Below are 20,857 nucleotides of genomic sequence, written 5' to 3' on the forward strand. Positions count from 1 at the left end.
CCTGAATAAAAAGTCACTGTTATAAAGCTGTTAATTCTCTTTACATTATTTTATAATTGTAATGTAATTCAAAAAACAAACAAAAAAAACAACCTAATAGGATTTTGAGGAACATTTAAATAATATTTTATAAAATCATATATAAAAAAAAGTCAGTGGAAGTAACCAAAAAAAGCTTGCAAAATAATAATAAAGTTGGGCTTGTATTGCAAGATAATAAAATATATTAAAGAGTTACAATTACTAAAGTAATATGATTCTAGTATAAACAGAGAACAGATATTCATGAAAATGAAAACTCCGAACTGGCCCAAGTAGATTATTAATATAGCTAAAGATACTATGAATCAATGCAGGAAGTTTTGTCCTTTACGATAAATAGTGTCAGAATTTGTCTACATTTTTCTTAAATAGATCTTTATTTCATATTATTCACCAAAATATATATTAAAGAAATAATTTTAAAAATAAAACTGTGAAAGAACTAGAGCAAAATATAGATGAATATCTGTTGTATGTGTTACAAAATACTAAGCATAAAAGCAAATGAAAAAATCAGAAAAAAAGACTCATGTTAAATACAGAAAGTTTTCAACATGTTCAAAAGTCTGGAACTAGGAAAAAATATTTGTGGCACTTACAACAGAGGGTTAATAATTTAAATACAAGATACTTTTATAACTCAATATAAAGGCAATAGCAACAGACATAAAAGTCAGTTCACAAAAGAAGCAACATTGTGGCCAAGTTAAAAAAAAAAAAAAGCTAGAGCTCACTGTAATCAAGACAATGAACATTAAAGCCATTCTATATCACTTTTGCTTATTAACTAAGTAGGACTTTTTCATTACAAATTACAGAACATTTGACTACATGTAGCTCAGAAAATCAGAATGTTTATTATCTCATACAAGAGTCTAGTCTGGAGTTGGTTGGCCCCTGGTTGTTACTTCGGTGGCTTGTCGTGCTGTCAATTATCCGTTTTTTCCATCTTTCCCTCTGTCATCCTCTCCACATTGTCTCTTGTCCTTCATGCATGCCCTCTCCTGGTCACTTTGTGGTTGCAGCAGCCCAAGTTTCTAGACATCCCCTTCCACTTCAAGAAATTTTTTTAAAAAGGCAGTTTTCCCTTCTGTGTCTTTTCATCAAAGAGGGACCCATTTCCTAGAAGCCCTCAAGAAGATGTCCTTCAGGCTCTACTGGCTGGAACTGTGTCATGTACCCATGACTAACCCAGTCACTGGAAAGGGCTACAGAGTCACCACCACTGGATTAGACTAGCTAAGATTTACCTCCCAAGTCTGAATGAACTCATTTGCTGCTGGTGGAGTAAAAATTGATGCAAATCTCTCAGTAAAACACATCAGAAGCCTCAGAACTGTATGTACTCATTAATCAACGATTCTAATTCTTAAGGAAGAAATACTCTTGGATGGGCTCACAGATGTAGTTAGAAGGCCGTTTATCACTTAGTCATTCATAAGAGTAAAAAAATCAGATACGAGCCACCTGGACAAAATTAGAGGTTGGTTAGGTAATTAAGGATATCATCACAAGGTGGAATACTATAGAACCAACAAAATTACATTCTATATGCAACTACTTATATGTAGATATATTCATGTTCTATTAAATGAGGAAATAATGATAAAATATTATCTCCTTTTTAAAAAATATATATCTCATTGTATTAAAATTCTGGAAGGATATATACCAATATCTCAATAGTGAACTGTGAGTGATGTGATTACAGTATATTTAATTTTTCACCTGTATTTTTGGAGTATTTTCCAACGTTTTCTATATAAATGTTATTTTATAATTAAAATGAAGGTAACATTAAAAAGAAGAAATACTCCATTTTGTTATATTCTTTTACAACCAAGCTGAAGGAACTACGTTAGTCTGGGACGTTTGCCTCAATGAAGCAGAGACTGGTCCAGCTCTGAGCTGCCTAGTTCCTGGTGTCAGGAGCCTGCATGCAGTGGGACAGATCCCAGCAGAGCCAGCTGTACAAGCGTGGCCTACAGGGAGGACACAGGCTGTCTCTCCCTCGTTCAGTTCTGAAAACTAAACAGGAAAGTGGCTTTGCATTATTTTTCCACCTATGGATCCAGTCATCCATACCAGCTTAAGCGGACTTCCTAAACAAACCGTGCCTTCGCACACCGTTTTTGTTCGTGAGTCCGTCTGTGCCTGCTCCATTTCAGTGGTTTATCTTTCATACCAGACTAAGCTTCATTCATTCATTTGTTAAATTTATTTATTCAATCATTCATTCGTTCATTTATTTGTGAAATTTGCCTCTTAACTAGTAACAGTCTATGCTCACACATTTTGAACCCAAAGAATTACAGGTCTTACATTTGAACCAAATCCTCGTAACTACAAATTACAAAGTTTAAGATTTTGTTCATTTTATCTTTCCTCTCTTATGTCATTTAGTTTGTGTTTTCTTTATTCTTTATCCTTTTTCTTTATGTGCATGTTTATTATTTGTTCCTTTTAATTAATTAATTTTATTTTTTATTAAGTTTATTAGAGTAACATTGGTTAAAATAATTATATAATTTTCAGGTGTACATTGTCATTAACATCTGTATATTCTTGTGTGTTTAGAGCCCAAAGTCCAGTTTCCTTCAGCTACCATATATTTGATCCCCTTTACCCACTTCATTCTCCCCCCACTCCCCTATTTTTGACCCCCTTTTCCCTGTCTACCTTCTGCTCCTCCCTCACCCCCCCACCACCCTCTGGTTACCACTAGTCTATAGTCCAGTCCATGAGTCTCTGTTTGTCCTGTTCCTTTGTTGCTTTTAGGTTTACATTCAACATTTATGTGATATTATGTGATTTTCAACTTTTTCTGTCTGGCTTTTTCGCTTAGCATGATTATCTCAAGGTCCATCCATGTTGTCGCAAATAGCAGTATTTCATCTCTTCTTATGGCTGAGTAGAGATTTAAATAGGTACACACGCTTGTTCTGAGGACCAGTTGAGAACCAGTTCTGAGAATAACAGGGGCTGAAGGAAAGAATCTATAGAGGTGTCAAGAAATTTTTCTTCATCACTAAAGAGTACTCATCTCCGCCCTTCTTTCACCTGCCTTCCGGTATGAAGTTCTGAATCAGTATGCCACATAACTGCACAATCTCTCTATTGGGAAGAGTTTCAGTGACGACCATAATGAGAGCTTATAGCTATTATTGCACACTTACTTTGTGCCGCCTTGCTAAATTTTTTGCACATTTCGCCACATTTAATCCACCTGACTACCTTGGGAAGGTGATGTTATTTTTATGCTCTTTTCACTAAAAATGAAGCTGGTCATTTTTTAAGGTCACAGTGCTAGGAAGTAGCAGAGGCCAGAGTGTATCCTTATCTGCGAGGCTCTGAGGTATAAACTGTCCCCCTCTTTGCTGTGTAGGTCTTTAAACTCAGTCATGATTTGTAGCTGAACAGCAGGGTCAGAGAAGGTACAGGATCTGTGTCCTACATACCTGCCAGGAAAGTGTGCATTAGCTGAGAGTTGGCTGTGAAAGATGGAGCCTTTACGTTAGAGAGGGGGTGCGTGTTCATGTGAGTGAGTGTTTGTGCACATATGTGTTTGTAAGAGCACTGGCTGTTTACTTGACTGACACAGAGAAGCATTTTACTCAGCCTTGAATCTTAATAGAAGCAATTTAAATTGCAGCTACATTTCTGAAATGCTATGGACAGTCTTCTCATTTTAAGCACCTAGACTTGCAACCCTTGGCCCTTGGTATTCAAAGTTGTAAGACTATCGCCCTATAATCATGGCTTTTTCCATGTTCCCCTGTTAATGCACAGATACTCTCACACACACTCACTCACATACCAGGACTTGTCACTTAAAATTGTTTGGGTCCGAGAGTGGTTAATATCTAAGCTTAAATGAGATGTGGACAATGGGTGGGCTCTGTCTGAGCTCCTGGGCACACTACCTTATGGTAGAGGTTTCTTTCTGAGGTTTTCATTTTGAATGTTAAGGCTAGGGGCACCTTAACCATGGCGGTCACTGTAGCCACCATTCATGGAACAGTTTTTGTGGAACACCTAGTATAAAACAGAAATAGAAATAATGTAAGAATGACCTTCTTATATATCCCACCCCCACCCTCGCCCTCTTTCTCTCTATATATACACACACACATATATACACACACATACGTATATATATACATATATATGTGTATATACACACACACACATATAAAATACATATATTATATATGTACTCTATATGTATGTATCCTTATATCTTTATATGTTATATATAATATAATCTCATATATTATATATAATATATCTGTCCTTCTTATATATTATATAGCTCTGAACTTCTGAGTTTCTTTGTACAACTATTAACTTAGTGTTCTATAAGTATGACATATAAAAATGTCTTTCAAGATTCTCTGAAAAATTATGGAAACTGGTCCAGGTAGCATTCATAAGTGGGGTCTAATAAACCTTTGTATTTTAGTATGGAAGGATTTTCATTTATTGCCTCCTGACAGCTATTTAGGGCCTAATCCCTTAGTTACCATCATGTTTACTGCTGGGAGACCTTGTTCTAATCATCATCAGATGGGCACAGCACACTTGGCATCTGCAGGGTTCCCTGTGTTCTACTGTGTACAGTTTCTGCTATGAAGAAGCAATTGTCTATCATCGCTATTACATTCATTTGGTCTACTTTTAGTCCTCAAACCCAACAAAATATGTTAAGAAAAACTGTATTCCCATCTTCATACCACAACTTATCAATTTTTTAATAAAAAAAAAAGTTTAGAGAAGGCAGTTCACTAAAGAGGAAAAGTCAATAAATGTGTTCACAGATATGTCTAAGGAAGATTGAGGTACCATATTCATTTTTCAAATTGGCAAGTATTTTTAAATAACTATACCACAGTTAGCAATGGTAAGGGAAAACCAGAAGTCATTCAACAAGAGTATAAATTGGTCTAGAGTTTCTAATGCAATATTTGACGAGATGCTACAAAAGCCCTGAGAAAAGTGCATGTATTATGACCCCAGACTTCTGCATCTAAAAGGGTTTATAAGAATTCTATAGCAATATGTACACATTTCTAGTTCTTTATCAAAATGACATTTAGAATATTTAAAAAGTAGAAATAAATTTCAAACAATTGATGAAGTCTCTGACACCATACAGCTATTAACTAAGCTGAATGATCTCTACTGGTATGGAAATACAATACCTCACTCTGTGGGAAAATAAAAGGGCTACAAAATATTCTGCATGTTATTATCCCATTTGATTTTATGTAATACAGGTGTGTGTTTGTGTGTGTGTGTGTGTGTGTGTGTGTGTGTGTGTGTGTGTGTAAACAGAGGGCAAGGTGGATAGAATAACAGAACCAAAGAACAGATACTCTACAACTAGTGGTAATGCAAGTGATTTAAGAATTGGCCGAGGAAAATTATAAGGCCAAAAATGTTATTCTGTGGCACAGTGTTCTGTGTTAAAATAAACAGTTGTGCTGTGACTTCAGTGATCCAATCAATGCCTTGTGGAAGGCTGACATTTACAAGTCCTGATGTCAGGGTCTCAGTAAACAGTGCTCTATAAAACTGGACAGCACCCTCACTGAAGTCCTTCCGATTAATTAAAGCTACTTTGTAATGAATGAATGCTTAATACGTCCTGAGCTCAGTGCTAAGTCCCTTTTGGTATATAAATTCATACCACTCTTTCACTAACCTAGGTACAATCAATCGTCTTATTGTTCAAAACCTCAAGCTTGAGAGAGGTTAAGAGGCCTGCTATGTCACACAGCCAGGCATTACCAGAGCAAGAACTGCTTTGGACACAGTCACTCTGATGCAGTCTTCTATCCACAGGTCCACAGACAGAGTATAAGGATCCTTCAGGGCAATCATCTCATTAGCCTTTAAACTCCATTACTCTATCAAAGCACACCCACTTCCTCTGTTCTTCTGACCAATTAAAAATCAATTGAATACTTTATTATAGATAATCTAATAAAGATTTAGTGAACAGAGATGAAAAGAGATAATGTTTGCCAAAAATTCTTTAGGTATCTGTTTATAAGAACATGTTTGGAAATAGGAAAGAGGCCCAATGAAGCTAATGCATTTTGCATAAACCTCATTATCCTTATACCCTGGAGCAAAGCCAATATTAGTTTATATGTTGCCTAAAGAGTCTTAGGAGAGAAAATAGTATGAAAATCATTTGCTTCTCAAATACAAAGATTAACTCACAAAATCTGGCTGAAATAAAGAAGGAAATAAATCTGATAGCAAAATTTCCGAGATGACTTAAGAGAAACAGAGGAAACGTAGAAGGGTTGGACAAATTGTCTGGCCACCTGGTGGGTGGTCTCCTGAGGCCTGATGCTTTTCTCTTCATTTTGCTGGCTTGGCCTGAGGTGAGGTGTTATTAACCCAGGTGGGGCAAACAGGGTAGGCTGCCTCCAGAGCCAATGCATGCCACCGGGAGGAAGAAAAAATGCACACCAGACCTAGCAGTAGCTTGGCAAGGCCAGGAGGAAAGACCAGAATGCTGACCATTCTCAGTGCTGGCAGTCCCAACACGCGATCCTGCCCAAGGACCTGGTTTGAAACGATACAGGAAGTGAAGCTTTGTTGTCGCCTAGCATGTGACCCTGGTAGATCTACAATTGTTCACTTTCCTGAAGTTTAGCTATATTGTGCTTGTACTAGAACAACCAGGCCAAAGATATAAACACCCTGGGTCCTAGTACTTGCCTGAATAGCCCACAGGTCTGGATCAGGTAAGGACAAAAAGGTGGAAGCTAGGTTGAAGATTTTTCTGGCCAAATCTGTGAGGATCCCCAGCCTCGAAAAACCCCCTTCACCTCCCATTGCCTTGCTGTGTACCCTTTGCTTTATCTTTTTATACCAGCACCTCATAGCACTAGGGACTGACACTATTGTCCCTATCGTACGATCAGCCACAAAGGAAAAATATGTGAGACAGGATGACAGAATTTTCCAGCTCTTGCTCAAATCCATCGTCTACTGGGGAGCAAATATAGCAGATTGATCACAGAGTTGGCAAAGAGATGTGGACTAAGAACTGATGCTCTGCATCCATCTCTAACAACCCTGGGAAGAATGCCCAAATGGCATCATTTATAAAAGAACCAGCAAATGACCCTTCCCTGACAGAGCCCGCAGCCTGTCAAAACAGTCCATGTGTCATTCCAAAAATCACTTTTATATGTTTTGTTTTCCTCCTTAATGATGCTGCTTGGATAATTTAGTTTTCAGAAATATGATGAGTGCCTTAAACACTCTAAGATAGCTTTCTATGTATGTTTCTGTGGTTGTTATTACAAATAATGCTGTATTAATCTTCCTGGCTTTAAAAAACATCTTTATTCCAATATACTATTGATCAACATAGCCCAAGGAAACAATTTGTATTACACTGAGAAAAACCAGAATGGGATTTAACAAATTTAAATTCATTTTTTCTGAGTTGTGAAGGAGATATAAAATGGTATTCTGTAAGACTTTTATAGAAATAATTGATTTTCAATTACTCTAAACAACAGAAGAAAAAAATATGGTGCTCTCCTCAGAATGCAAAGAATCAACCAAGTAAACAAATTAAGCTCCAATTAACCTTAGCAAGGTGTTTAATCTAAGACCTAGTTTTTTCATCTGTAAAATGAGAACAGCTGTCACTGCATGAAGATTCAGTTTAAAAGGCACACATTAAGCACTTCTTAAACGCTCGCACCACCACTGTTATTACTGCCACTTCTAATTTCAACCTTATATACTTAGAGACAACACTAAATCAACAAAGCCAGGAATGGTGTGCTCAGGGAACTCAGCTGGTTAGAGGGTTGGGACAATGAGGTGAATCCATATTCTGCAGGTGCACTGATGGATCTTGTGACCACATATTACACATCTAGGCTCAGAGAAGTGTTTTGTAAACATGTGCCTCCAGTCATATGAGGGTCTGGGTAAAGTCAAGGTCTTCCCATCAAATTCACATTTTTTCTACCAGAAATCACATCTACCTCTTAGGTAACACATTGATTGGTATTGGGAAGTCATATGAGTGCCAGAGTTGGGCCTTCTAGCCACCATCTCTTCATATCTTGAATGTCTTATTTTCATTGGGTAAAATGGATAGAAGAGCTTACTCTGGAAGACATAATTTATAAAGAGGCACCCAAGTCTCTTGAAACTATGTTGTGATTCAAGTTATTTCCCCTTTAAGAAAAACCTTGGTGCTCTCACATGTGGATTCTCATGAACTTTTTTTATTTGCCATCCATTCATCTACCATTTTATTGAGTTTTTTCTTTGTGAGAGGTAGAGAGCTAACTGTTGGTCATATGGACTTATGGTGATCAAGGAATAGTGTCAAGGATTCATTGGGGGAGCAGAGGACACTTCATTACACTATTCTCTCAAAAGGGGTTGTGGGATGCCCACTTTCAGATCACTGGTCCTTCTTATTCCTATAATCATATGCAGCTCCTTATGGATGTCCTGGCCTGGATCTTGCACCCCTCCCTTGAGGTCAAATGAGGGTTGGGTGTTATTATGAGAAGGCTTTTTAAACTTCCCTGGTGGAATGTATAGGGGAATATGGCACCTACTTATTGGGAACTAACAGATTTTTGAAGGCTAAGCTTTGAAGGCTCATTGATTCACACACTGTGACTAAATGTGGTGGATGAAGAAGAGTTGTGCATAGCTTCCTGCCTCTAGATGTGTGGTGATGTTCAACCAGACACATGGAGACGGGGGGCTTCTTAAGGGATGAGAACTGGGTGTTGGTATGAAAATGATACCTCCTGGTACAGCCATTAATCACAGCTAGGTGATAAAAATGGCACCAAAAGTTTCATCATTCTTGAATAAATTGTTTGTGGACATCTTCGGGCAATGATGACAAAGTTTGCCCTTTTGCAAGGGTCATAATTTGCGTAAAAATATTTACCACACAGCTTGTGAAACTAGAGAGTGATTCTTAAAAGGGAAAAGAGATTTTTAAAGATGTGAAGTGAAGTTTGAAGAAAACATTTATTTTGACACGGGGGCTGTCTAAAACACCAAATCCTGTCTGGCAAGAACATACCTGGTGAGTCATCTTATACGGGTGCTGTTAATGCCTTTCAGTCACAGCAGATGAAAGACACATGTCACCATGTGAGTGCAATCACTAATGGCTCATGTAAACAATCCTTTAGAAAAACTAGAGCACTAAGAAGGACAATTAAATATGCAGGCTCATTGGCACCAAATTTCTATGTGTTTGATAAAGTCACTTTGCTGGTGTTTTTAGTCATAAACTACATCTTACAAAACTAGCCATTTTCTTTGCTAAATGAATGGCCACACTAACTCAGAAATAGCCCCATGTGAGAGTGAATCTGGATAATTCCAGGTAATGCATGTAGAGTCCTTAGCATGAGGCAAGAACACAATGAGCATTTGATACATTGTAGGGAGTGGTAGTCTTCCCATTATCATTCATTTTCAATATCACTTCCATTTCACTTGTGTGTCAGTCATGAAAACAAATATTATGAGAATAAAGGATTCTACAAATATTATGAGAATAAAGGATTCGATAGAAGAATTATTGTTTATACAAATAGTGGATGCAGGAAAGTAAAAATCTAGAAGTGGGCACTGGAGAATAGAGGGTCACAAACCCCCTCCACCTGGTGAGGGTCGACAAGTCAGCGCTTGTAGGAAAATATGGGGAGCTGTGTGCACCTGGGTACCAACACGAGATGACAAGGAGGAGTTCCTGGAGAGGACGGGGAAACACGTGTCCCTGGAATCAGCTGCCCCTTTGGAATTCACCTCGGCCTGTGGCCAAGCACTGGCAGTGGGCCTGAGACTGCTGCTGGTTGGCAGAAACAGATGCACTGCGCGAGCAAGAGGAAGAGAGCGAGGGCTGGCTGAGGCTCACCAGGCACCTCTGCATTTGTTTGTCACTGTGCCCGACTGCTCCACTTATGAGAGGGTGGCCTCTGTTTCACTTCAACTTCCCAAATCTCACAGAAATTCCTCTCATGGGGAAGGAAATCCTAAGAAATGTTCCCTGCTTTAGATAGCAAAAGCAATATCACGTCTACACAACAATGTCTGTCACGTCATGATGTTGTACATGAGCTGGGGAATCAAACTGCACACTCCAAACATGGCTCTACCACTTACTAGCTCTGTAACTTTGACTTCATGAAGCCTGTTCTTCATATGGAAAAATAGATCCCGTCAGGCTTCTGGGAAGATTAAATGAAATAAGATATATCGAGGGCTTTGTTCAGGTACAATATCATCATCATCATCATCATCACCCACCTGCCTTGTAATGGTGAGTATGGCCTTCTACACATGGTACTCCAGAAACTGGCCAGAACTGTACTGATTAATAACTACAGCAGTCCAGCCTGCTCCACATTCAGTCTTAGAGGTACCACTGTTTACAGAAAAATGTTTTTTTATCTTATTTTTCAACGCATGAGCCCTAGCCAATAAATCACACAAAGAAATGTGCTTGGATGCCAAGCAAACCCTCTGGGTTAGCTGTGTGCTCAGAGCGACATATGGAAGAAGTGGAGATGACTCTCAATATGCTGTCTGACTGGAGAGACTGACTCATTGTCAAGCTAGATGTGAGGAGACTGTTTACTTCTGATGATGTCTAGTTAACTCAGTTCTCTTCAATCCAATAGCCAGGTTTGCACACTTATTCTGTGTGTGTGGAAGTATGTGTTCGGGAAGCTAAGAGTTTTCATTTATTGAGCAACTACTGTCAGTAACCAAGTTAGGTATTAACCATTAAATTACGTGTCATATTTAAAAATTAGTTATTTCAGTATAAGGGAATAAATAAGACATAGTTCTTGCCCTTAAAATCTCATCACAGATTGGACTAGGAGGTAGAGGCAAAATAAATATCATATATATTATGAGAAGTATATTATAAGTAAGACAAACACATTGCCGTGAGCCTCAGGTAAAGGAAAGAACACACATTCAAGTGTTCAAGTGTCAGTTTACACGACATCTTCTCAAAAAGGCCTTTGCCTAAAGTATCCTAGCCCCCTTTGTCACAATACTCTATTTTGCTCATAGCCATTACCACAACTGGTGACTTTTAAAATCTTTTTCTTCACTATTGTCTCCTTTAATTGGAAAGCAAACTCCATGAGATAAGAGAATGTATTTATTTTGTTTGCTGCTATTTCTTCAGGGACTAAGACAGTGCTTGTCACTTAACAGATGCTCAAAAATTATCTGTTAAACGAATGAACATTTAGTTGACAGGATTGGAGAAGGCTTCATAAAAGAAGTGACATCATTCAAAATGTGTCTTAAGAAAGGAAGGATTTCATCAAGTAGGATTTAGAGTTAGTGAAGAGGGGTCATTATGGCAGAAAGGGACAAGGTGAATAAAAGTCCAGAGGTGAACGTCTCAATTCTCAAGGAAACTAGATTGTCAAAATATGCACATGTCTTGGGGTTTGAACATACGCACATATGTTAAAGAAAATGTGACTGAAGTGAACTATTGTTGAAAAGATAGCTGAGTTTGATGTCAGGAATTCACTGGTCCTATAAACAGATTCATTCTTTGCGGGGGGACTCACACAGGAGCAAAGAGGCACCAAGTTGCCACATGAGGTACACAAGCTCTCTGATGGGAACAAACTCTTCTAGCTAGAATGCAACAGCTCACTTATTGCCTGTAGCAGAGTCTGTTGCTTCTAGTCACAGGCAATTAAGAATGGGAGTACTTTTTCTTTGATCACTCTCTCTCTTTTATCTGCTCAGTCAGAAGCAAAAGACTCCAAGCTGGTGTAACAGTGAGATGGGGGAGGCCTGGGTCCTTGAGTCACTGCCTGGAGAAGACTCACTTAGCAAAGGCTCTGATCCACATCACACTTACATGAGAGATAAAGCTTTGTTGTTATAAGCCTAAGACTTGGGGGTATTTATATTACTACAGACTGAGTTGATTAGCCATCTTGACTAATAAACTCTTTACAAAAAGAAAAACTACTTTTATCCTTTCTCTTTTTCTCTCTTTTTTTGGGGGGGTAGGAGGAGCGAATAAGGAAGTAGCTCAGGTTGATTAAATTTTCACATGTGCTATAATCATAATTGGCAATCACTTTAACAATTTAGCCAGTTAGACTAATGACCCTATTTTAAATCTGGTGTTCCTATTCAAACTTGGTACGTCACAAAAAAATATATAACGTTAGTATATATAGTGCTGATTTGATCACCATTTCTCATAATAATGGAGTCAGTAGACTTCTATTTAGGAAGTAAAGTTTAAAACACTATTGTAAAGATCACAGAATATGATTTGGGTAAGGTCAATCAAATTGCCATACCTTTTTACCATCTCCGCTTCCTCCTATGATGTCTATATTGACCCTTATTTCAATTTCTAGTTGAGATAAACAATGCAACCCAACTAAATTAGGAAGTTTTATGGGAGGAGGTGAGGAGTCAAGTACAGCAGGTATTTTTGTAAAAATCAGGGATCCTGCTACTCCAGGGGGCACTGCTCACCAGAATGCTACATGAAAAAATGCTTTCTGGAGAAGGATGCCCTGAGCTGCCTTGCACAGAGTGCTCCAAGGTATCTGGGGACTGTAGATACAGAACAGTGCCCCTCACAGTTGTATAGTTTGGTGGCAATGTGAGAAATAGAGCAATAATTCAAAACCCCTTCAAATATAAATGCATCAGATTAGAACAGGGTCTCTGAGCAGAATAAACATTTCTTTAGAAAAAGACAGAGGCTAATTAATGCGCATACTGACGTCTCATCTTCTGAAAATGGAATAACATCCATCTGACCTCAGACCCTGTGGCTCATTTCAATTGTGTGCCTCTGCATTCACATTTAACATGATTTTCAAATAATTGGTAAAATTATTCTAGATATTGGTTCAATAATTGTATAAGCTTTTAAGCTTGAATTTAGAGAGAAAATTAGATAAATGTGAAAATTTATATTCACTTAAGCCTCAATAAGCCTCAATTAGTCTCCTCAGAGTTTAAGTAAGCAACACTCTAACTCCCAGGGTCTAAAGTTTTTTCTAATATGAATTTTTCAATGATTATGTGTGTGATCTTTGTTCACTAATGAAAATTTAGACAACACAGAAAAAATGTGGGACAGAAAAGTCATTTGGGGTCTTGACATCCAAAGCCACCTACTGAACACTTTTTATACATTTTACAGAATTATGATTATATAAAAAAGTATTATATTGTAAATAAAATGCATAAATTAACATTTTTATTTTCACGATCTGTACTGTGCTTTCCTCTAAATCATTAAAAACCTTTTTAAAAATGTTTTTAAAGACTGGATAATAGTCCACACTATAACTACCAATATTCATTTAGTCCTACATATCCTTACTACTTCATATTTAGATTATTTTTAAAAGTACAGCTCATTCATTGTTACAGTTTGTTATATACTTTCTGTGTTTTAAATTACTAACCTAGGATATATACTAGCAGTGGTACACTGGGTCAGAGGAAATAGTCCTTTTTGAAATATTTTTTGGCCATACGAATGTATTGAATGTAAATATAATTGTGGATAATAATAATTATGTTCTCTTACCGGAAAATAAATACTGCTAATATGTTTGCCATATATATATATATATTTTTTTTTCTTTTCATGTGCAAATGTAAACTAAACCACAAATAGTATTAGGACTAAGTGATTACTTTTTACATTAAAGTGTTCTGGTGCCCCTCTTATTTAGTCTCTAGTATCCCAGGTTTGGGGCAGATGGGAGGGAAACTGAATGTCCAGGGCTGGATTTGCACATGAGGAAAAGGGAAGAGCATAAGTGGACTATGCCAGTTGTGTTTAAAGCAATGTGCTTTGAGCCAGCCCCTTGCTCACTCTCCATATTCAACATTCGCCTCTCAGAACCTCATTAAAAAGCCTCTTCACTTTCAAATGTATTCTGCCCAGCAGAACTGGCTCCTCTCCAGATACTATCAACTTCACAGAAATCAATGTGGTTGTGGTTGCCCATTCTAAGAATAATCACTTTAAAGATTCCTTGAATATATGAAATCAATAACAGAGCAAGTCACTGCAACCCATGCAATTAAATCACTCCTAAGTACCCTCAGTTTTCTCTGAGCAACTGTGATAGGAGTCTGGGCTGACAGAACCACCTCAGCGTGCCTCATCTGAGTTCCAGAAGGGCCAGGGCTTGATCACACTTGCCGCTGTGGTTGTTGGGGCTTCTGATCTCAGACAAATCCTGAGTTCCAGGTATACAGGGAGAGCGGCCAGGCGGGAGAACAAAGACTCCTTGTCTTGTGAGAGTGGCCGCTATGTGTTTGGCAGCGTAACTAGTCACATCAAAGTCAGTCACTGACCATCACCTGTACCAGCAGACAGTGTGGTTGGTGCTCACTCGAAGGGTGTGACTGGTGGCAGGCTAACCTGTCAGCCAGGCATTGAAACACATCCTTGGCATTTCTTCTTGTGCGTGAGGTGCTGAAGTGAGGCATGTGTGAATTCAAATTTAATGTCCTTGGTGTAAGCAGTGGTGGGAAGGAGCACGAATGCAACCAGGAAAGAAGAGCATAACTCCCACTGTCAGAAACACAGGAGCCAGTTGAGCAGTGTAGAACCAGATAGGCTATGCTGAGGGAAGAGAACGGAATAGAATGGCGATAGTTCGGGGAAGCTTCATGGAGAAGTAAATTTTTATGAAGTATTTGAAAATAAAGAGGAAGGGGAGATTAAGTATTTCAGGCCAACCTCCCCATTGAGAACCAGAAAGTGTGTGTGTGTGTGTGCGCGCGCGCGCGCGCGCGCGTGTGTGTCCCAGAAGATACCTATATGTTTCAAAATTGAGGCATGATACTATACAAGCCTATGGTCAATAAGAAAATTAAAAATTTGAAAATATTTCAACCAAATAAAAAAGATAAATATCAGAACTGCAACATGAAGCTAAAGGTATGCTTAGAGATTATGGCCTGAAACACACATAAGTAGGGGAAGGAGAGGGCATAAAATTAATATTCTAGGCATTAACAAAAAGCATTCTCAAAAATTAGAAAAAACAAGTTAATTAAATCCAAAGTAAGAGGAAGCAAACAATAAAGATATGAGCAGAAATCAATGAAAAAAATAGAAAAGGTTGATTTTATAAAAAAGACTAATAAATTATATAAATCATGACAAGGCAGATCAAGCTAAAAAAAAAAAAAAAGGAGAATAGACACAAATAACCAACATCAGGAATAACAAAAGGAACACCACGAAATAAGGATATTATAAACTAATGTATGCAAATAAATTTGAAAGTTTAGATGAAATAGTTAAATTCCCAGAAAACCAAAATTTCAAAACTGACAGAAGAAATAAAAACATGAATGCTCCTATAACTATTGATGAAATTTAATCCATAATTTAAAAACTTGCCTCCTTGCTACCAAAATGTACTCAGATGGCTCCTCAAGCAAATTTTTCCAAGTATTTAGGGAAGGAAAAAATGATGTTTAGAACCAATCTTCCTAATGATTAAAAAAAAATTAAGAAACACTTTCCACCTCATTTAATGAAGCTGGAATAACTCATGAACTAAACCACAATATTTCCAAACAAAATATTGGTCAAATACAGCAATACGCAAAAGGAATAACATATCCTGATCACATCTATTTCAGGAATACAAAGTTGATTTAACATTTGGAATTGAACAGTAGATTTTACCACCTTCACAAAATAAAAATTGGATGATCATTTTCACAGATGTAGTAAAAGATTAATTAAAATCCATCATCTATTCACAACAAAACCTCTTAGAAAATAGAAATAGAGGAAGCTTTCTAATCATCACACAGGGTATTTATAGACGTAATGGTAAAATGTTGAAAGCTCTCCCTCTAAAACTGAGAGTGAGACAATGATATTTGTTATAACTATATCGATTTCACATTATACTAAAAATCTGTGTAATAAGGCATGAAAAAATATAAATGTGTAAGGATTGGAAAGGAAGAAGTAAAACTGTCATTTTTCAAAACAGATATGATTTTGCACTGATATTTTGGAAGACTAAAAAAAGATGATTAGGATTATTAAGTGAATTAGTAAGACTGTTAGATACAAGGTCAATATGCAAAAAATCAATTATATTTTTAAATACCAGCAAGAATAACACACAATTCAAAACGATACCATTAATGAAGCTTAGTGATTCATTTCTATACCCTCTCCCCATTAAATGTGGTCAAGACTTAGTGACTCCTATCTAAAGAACAGAGGGGAATAAGAAAATAGGAACTTTGTGATAAAGAGGCCTGGCAAACACCGCCTTAACCAAGCAGTGAAGGTTAACCTCTCCACTGTTGTTGTGTGGATGTTGTGTGTCCCGATACATGACTTCATCTCTGCGTATTCTTTCAAAAAACACTTTATACCACTCTAATAATGAGAAAAGAACCAGAAGAACTCATAATAAAGGACTTCGCAGGGTACCTGCCTAATAATCCTCAAGACTGTTATAATCATGGGAAAAAAAAGAAAGACTAAAAAACTGACATAGATCCCAGAAAACTAAGGAGACATAACAACTAAGTACAACAGGGTTCCTTGGATTTCTCTAAACTAGAAAGAGAATGTTAATGAAAAAGCTAACAAAATCCAAAGTCTGGGGTTTAGTTAACAGTAATGCAAACGAGGCCTGTACTCCTGAGTCTCAACAGAAGAGAAGATGACACTCATCAAGGCAAACCTCCACCTAAATTTTGATCCCCTCGACAACATCACTAAGAGGTTACATGACCTCCATTTGCCTTCTTAAAATTATGAGAAGGCCACTGACTATAAGTGGCTGGTTACACAAAGTTCCTCCCTATATTTTCCCAAATACTTTGGATCATGGGCTTTTGTCTTGCCTTCTAGGTACAGAGAAGGTAACAGCAACTCCCTGCGATCTCCTGGTTGGATACCTTCCCCAAGACTGTCTCTGACTCTCCCTCTTAATTACTCCCACTGCTGACGGCGTGGCAGCCTTGGCATCTTGGAATGTGTAATGGGCCAAAGCTGGTGCAGGATGCAGCCTTCATTAGCAAGGCTGCCAAGGTCGCTCAAGCAGTTCACAGCGTGGCTTAGAAAGCACAGTAATCTGGGGTGCTTTCTCTTTATCCTGAAAGCTTGTAAGCACCTTTTATTGCTGTCAGAGTGATTTTTAATAGCAGTCTGAACAGAATCTGGAAAGGAAGTCAGATTCCAGGGTTATTTATTTTATCTTTAAGTTTTTCTTCTAATATCTTAAAAAGAATTTTTAGAAGTAACTGCAGTGTTTGTCTTAAAGAAAAAAATGATTTGGTAATAAAATGCTAAAATTAACATATCATGAGTAGTGCCCTTGAAATTAGCATATGTCTTAACTATGTAACATGTAACTTATGAAATAAACATGTCTTGAATATGAATATGTAGTGTCTTGATATGACTCAATGAAAGCTTCACTGAAGTATTCCACTGGGGGTACGCCCATTCTGTGTGAGCTTGACATCATCAGAGAAGCAACAGGAAGGGGTCCTTAGAGATAATCGAATGAAACTATCTCTTTTTACAGAGGTGAGACCTAGAGTCCAGAAAATGAAAGGAATTTACCTAGAGTCATATAGCCAGCCAATAACTAATACATCTGAACTGGAACACATTTTCTGCGATTCCCAGTCCAGGGTCCTTTATGAGAGGCTAGATACAGTAGAAAGTACTAGCTTCTAATTATAAAAAAATGGCCACTGCCAAAAATAGCAAAGGAAAAATTTCCCCCCATCCTAATCCTTTTCCTTTTACCTCTGTGATTGCTCCCTTTTTGCCCACAGATTTTTTTTTTTTTTTAGGTTTCATAAATCAAATTAGCAAAGTCAAAAAATAAAATAAAAATAAGAAACAGAACTTTACCTAAGAATTATTACAGTAGCTACCATTAAATGAGTGTCTCCCATTTACATAATCCTCCCAACAAATCTTGAGGTAAATATTTCACCCATTTTTTGGACACCTGTGTTTTAAGGACATAGATATCCAGAGTCAGGTAGTTCTAAGTCTTGAATTCCTGCCTATGCAAGTTAGACAATCTCAGCCTCAGTTTTGTCATCTGTACAACAGAAGTGACACCTGCTCTAGATGTGTGTCTGGCACACAGTATCTAATTAACGACAATTATTATTTATGTCATTATAAAAAAATGAGTATTCTGGAGAAAAAATTAACGAGCTTGTTTTAAATCATGTAGAGCTGGGATGTGAAGCCAAGCTTTTCCAACATTATTTCCTATGCATGTACATGTGCACGCTCACACACATACACAGTATAAAATGGAGACCATTTTCTCTATAAATATGTTCATAATTGACAGTCCAGACTATAATGGTGGCTCTATGATGCCTTTGATGACCCAGCCTCCTCCTACTTTTCTATCTTGCCTCTAGGTATTCTCATAATCACAAAATGGTCACTGTACCATCACCATGATCAAAAAAGGCCAAAAGATGAAAGAATAAAGGGAAGACTAAAAGATGCCTTTTAGATGGCTTCTTAATATGTAGGTTCAAATATGCTGCCTGTCATTGTACATTATCCCTGCACTGAGACATTCCCAGCCTCCAAAACAAAAGCTCAGAGGGAAGCTTTCCCCGTACAGGGCTGTTTTCCTGATGTGCAGTATTAGGTCCAGAAGGAGGAGGAAACTGGGAGTGAAGAACCATGCTTCTGAGATCATACTGTCCCACTGAGTAAGAGAGGCTTCCTCCTATGTCCGTTTCTCTACTCGTGGGATGAGGAAGTGCATGAGATGATCTTTTTAATCCCTGTCTTGCACACTTCTCTATACCATATTCCTCACATCCTTAGGAGAAAGAGAGAGAATTCCTGTTGACCAGGTAGCCACCTGAAGCACAAAGCAGAACGTCACTGCCAGCCACACAACTGGTCCTTGGCTCTCACTATGCGTCGTAGGCCCACACCCTGCCCTGAGCATTGATGTCAGGGAGCCACAGTGTTCCCTGGAGCCCTTCCACAGTCTTCTCCACATTTCTTTACTTCTCCACTGCCTCGAAGGGCCCCTTGCTTCATTGGTTGCAGTCAGTGGTGTTCAGGCATTGGGTCCCCCATGTTCTTGATATTTCTGAGTGCTCCGACAACTTACCCCATCCTTTTTTCTGTTCCCCACCATTGCCCCTGCCCCATGTCCCCAGCTCTCTGATAGTATGTATCGTATGTATCTAGTGAATTGCTCATCATATGGCAGTAAGAGTTGACTGTAACTCATTAGGTGCCAAGGAAGCAAAATAACTTTTTAAAAGTGCCTGCCAGTACACTACTGCCACTTTCTCTCAAATGAATCCTCATATGAGGTTTGTAGAAATATTTGCACTTTATGGATGAGGAAACTGAGGCTTGAAAAGGACAAGTAAGGTCACAGAGCTAGTGTGAAGCCAGAGTCAGGATACAAATGCAGGTCTATCTGATTCCTGAGGTCATGAAATATTTACAATTTTAATAAAATATCTGTGTTTTATTAAGCCCTGGTAGACACAGTGTTAGAATTTCTGGCTCCCTCTCAAGTTTGAAGTATGAAACATTTTGTGCAGACAGCTATTTTCTTGCGCCTCAAGGTCACCCTTTGCCTGTTCCACACTCTACCCTGCTATTTAGTGGCAATGGATTAGCCTCATTTATTTTGGAGAGTGACACAGGTTTGCGGCTCTGTGTCTCTTCTCTCCCTCTTACCTGCTGGCGCCGATCAGGGAATGCCCAGGACCTCTTTGCCAGCTGGCATGGTGGCCTCACTGTCACTTCTGAATTCTAAACAGGACATTTGCTCTCATCATACAGGTGCAGATGCCTTGAGCTGGCTTCAGGAAAATGTTGTCAATTCTCCATGCTGTGATGCCCGCTGCATAACTCACTTGAATTCATTGCCGCTTGAAAGGGACCTTTTTTTTTTTCTTTTTTACCCCTCTGCAAAACAGACAGAATGAATAAATACACCAAGAAAGTTCAGAGAAAGAGAAGGAATCAATAGCACTGAAGCAAAACAGGATGAATGTGACACCTGCAAATACATTCTCACCAGCAGTATTGTCATTATAGTCTAAAGAATAATGAATGAAAGAGTCCTGCCTGGGGCTGCCAAAAACAGCTAATTACAGAGAAATATTAGCTTAGTTCAGTCTCTGAAATGTGTTTAGCAGAACACTAATTTTAAAAAGATGATTAAAAGGTCTGCAGGGAAAAATAGTCTGCAGTTAGAACGATTTGGAAAAACCTAGGTTAAACAAAATTAAATGGATTTCTTTACTTCTTTATGAAGATTTCACAGTCTTTAATATGGTAATGAACATTATAAATTTCCAGGAGAGGAAGTATAGTATGCAGAATTTTCCAGACTTCACCACCTTATTTGATCTCCACAAAATAGGTCTCACCTGTTATTCTCTATCACTAAACCATGTTCGTTTCTTCCCCATACTGTATCATAGTTTGTAACATTAATTTATGGGTTTTCTGGTTTGCAGGTCTTCCTCACTAGACTCTGTGACCTCCAGTGGGGCTAGGACCAGGTTAGGTTCATTTACCACAGTATCTCTGGCATCTAGTACTGAGTCTGACACACAGACAATGCTACATAAATATTAGTTTATAGTTTTTTTTTCTCATGTTTAATGTTTACTGAGTGTTTACTATGTGTTGGACGCTTTGCCAATTGTTCTGTATAGATTATCTCATTTAATCTTCATATCAACCCTAGAG

The 20,857-nt window shown here is 38.0% G+C and overlaps 1 long non-coding RNA gene across 2 annotated transcripts in view; it reads right to left on the bottom strand.

The window, feature by feature from the left end:
- The window catches only part of LOC118605473, a 52,850-nt gene extending 32,816 nt beyond the window's left edge, over nt 1-20,034 (bottom strand). For both annotated transcript variants that reach the window (XR_004952173.1, XR_004952174.1), the window contains exon 1: nt 19,835-20,034. This is a non-coding gene — a long non-coding RNA (uncharacterized LOC118605473). The remainder of the gene's footprint in view (nt 1-19,834) is intronic.
- Nucleotides 20,035-20,857: the final 823 nt, after the last annotated feature.

This window comes from Rousettus aegyptiacus, unplaced genomic scaffold (genome assembly GCF_014176215.1).
Source record: "Rousettus aegyptiacus isolate mRouAeg1 unplaced genomic scaffold, mRouAeg1.p scaffold_m13_p_7, whole genome shotgun sequence".
NCBI lineage: Eukaryota > Metazoa > Chordata > Mammalia > Chiroptera > Pteropodidae > Rousettus > Rousettus aegyptiacus.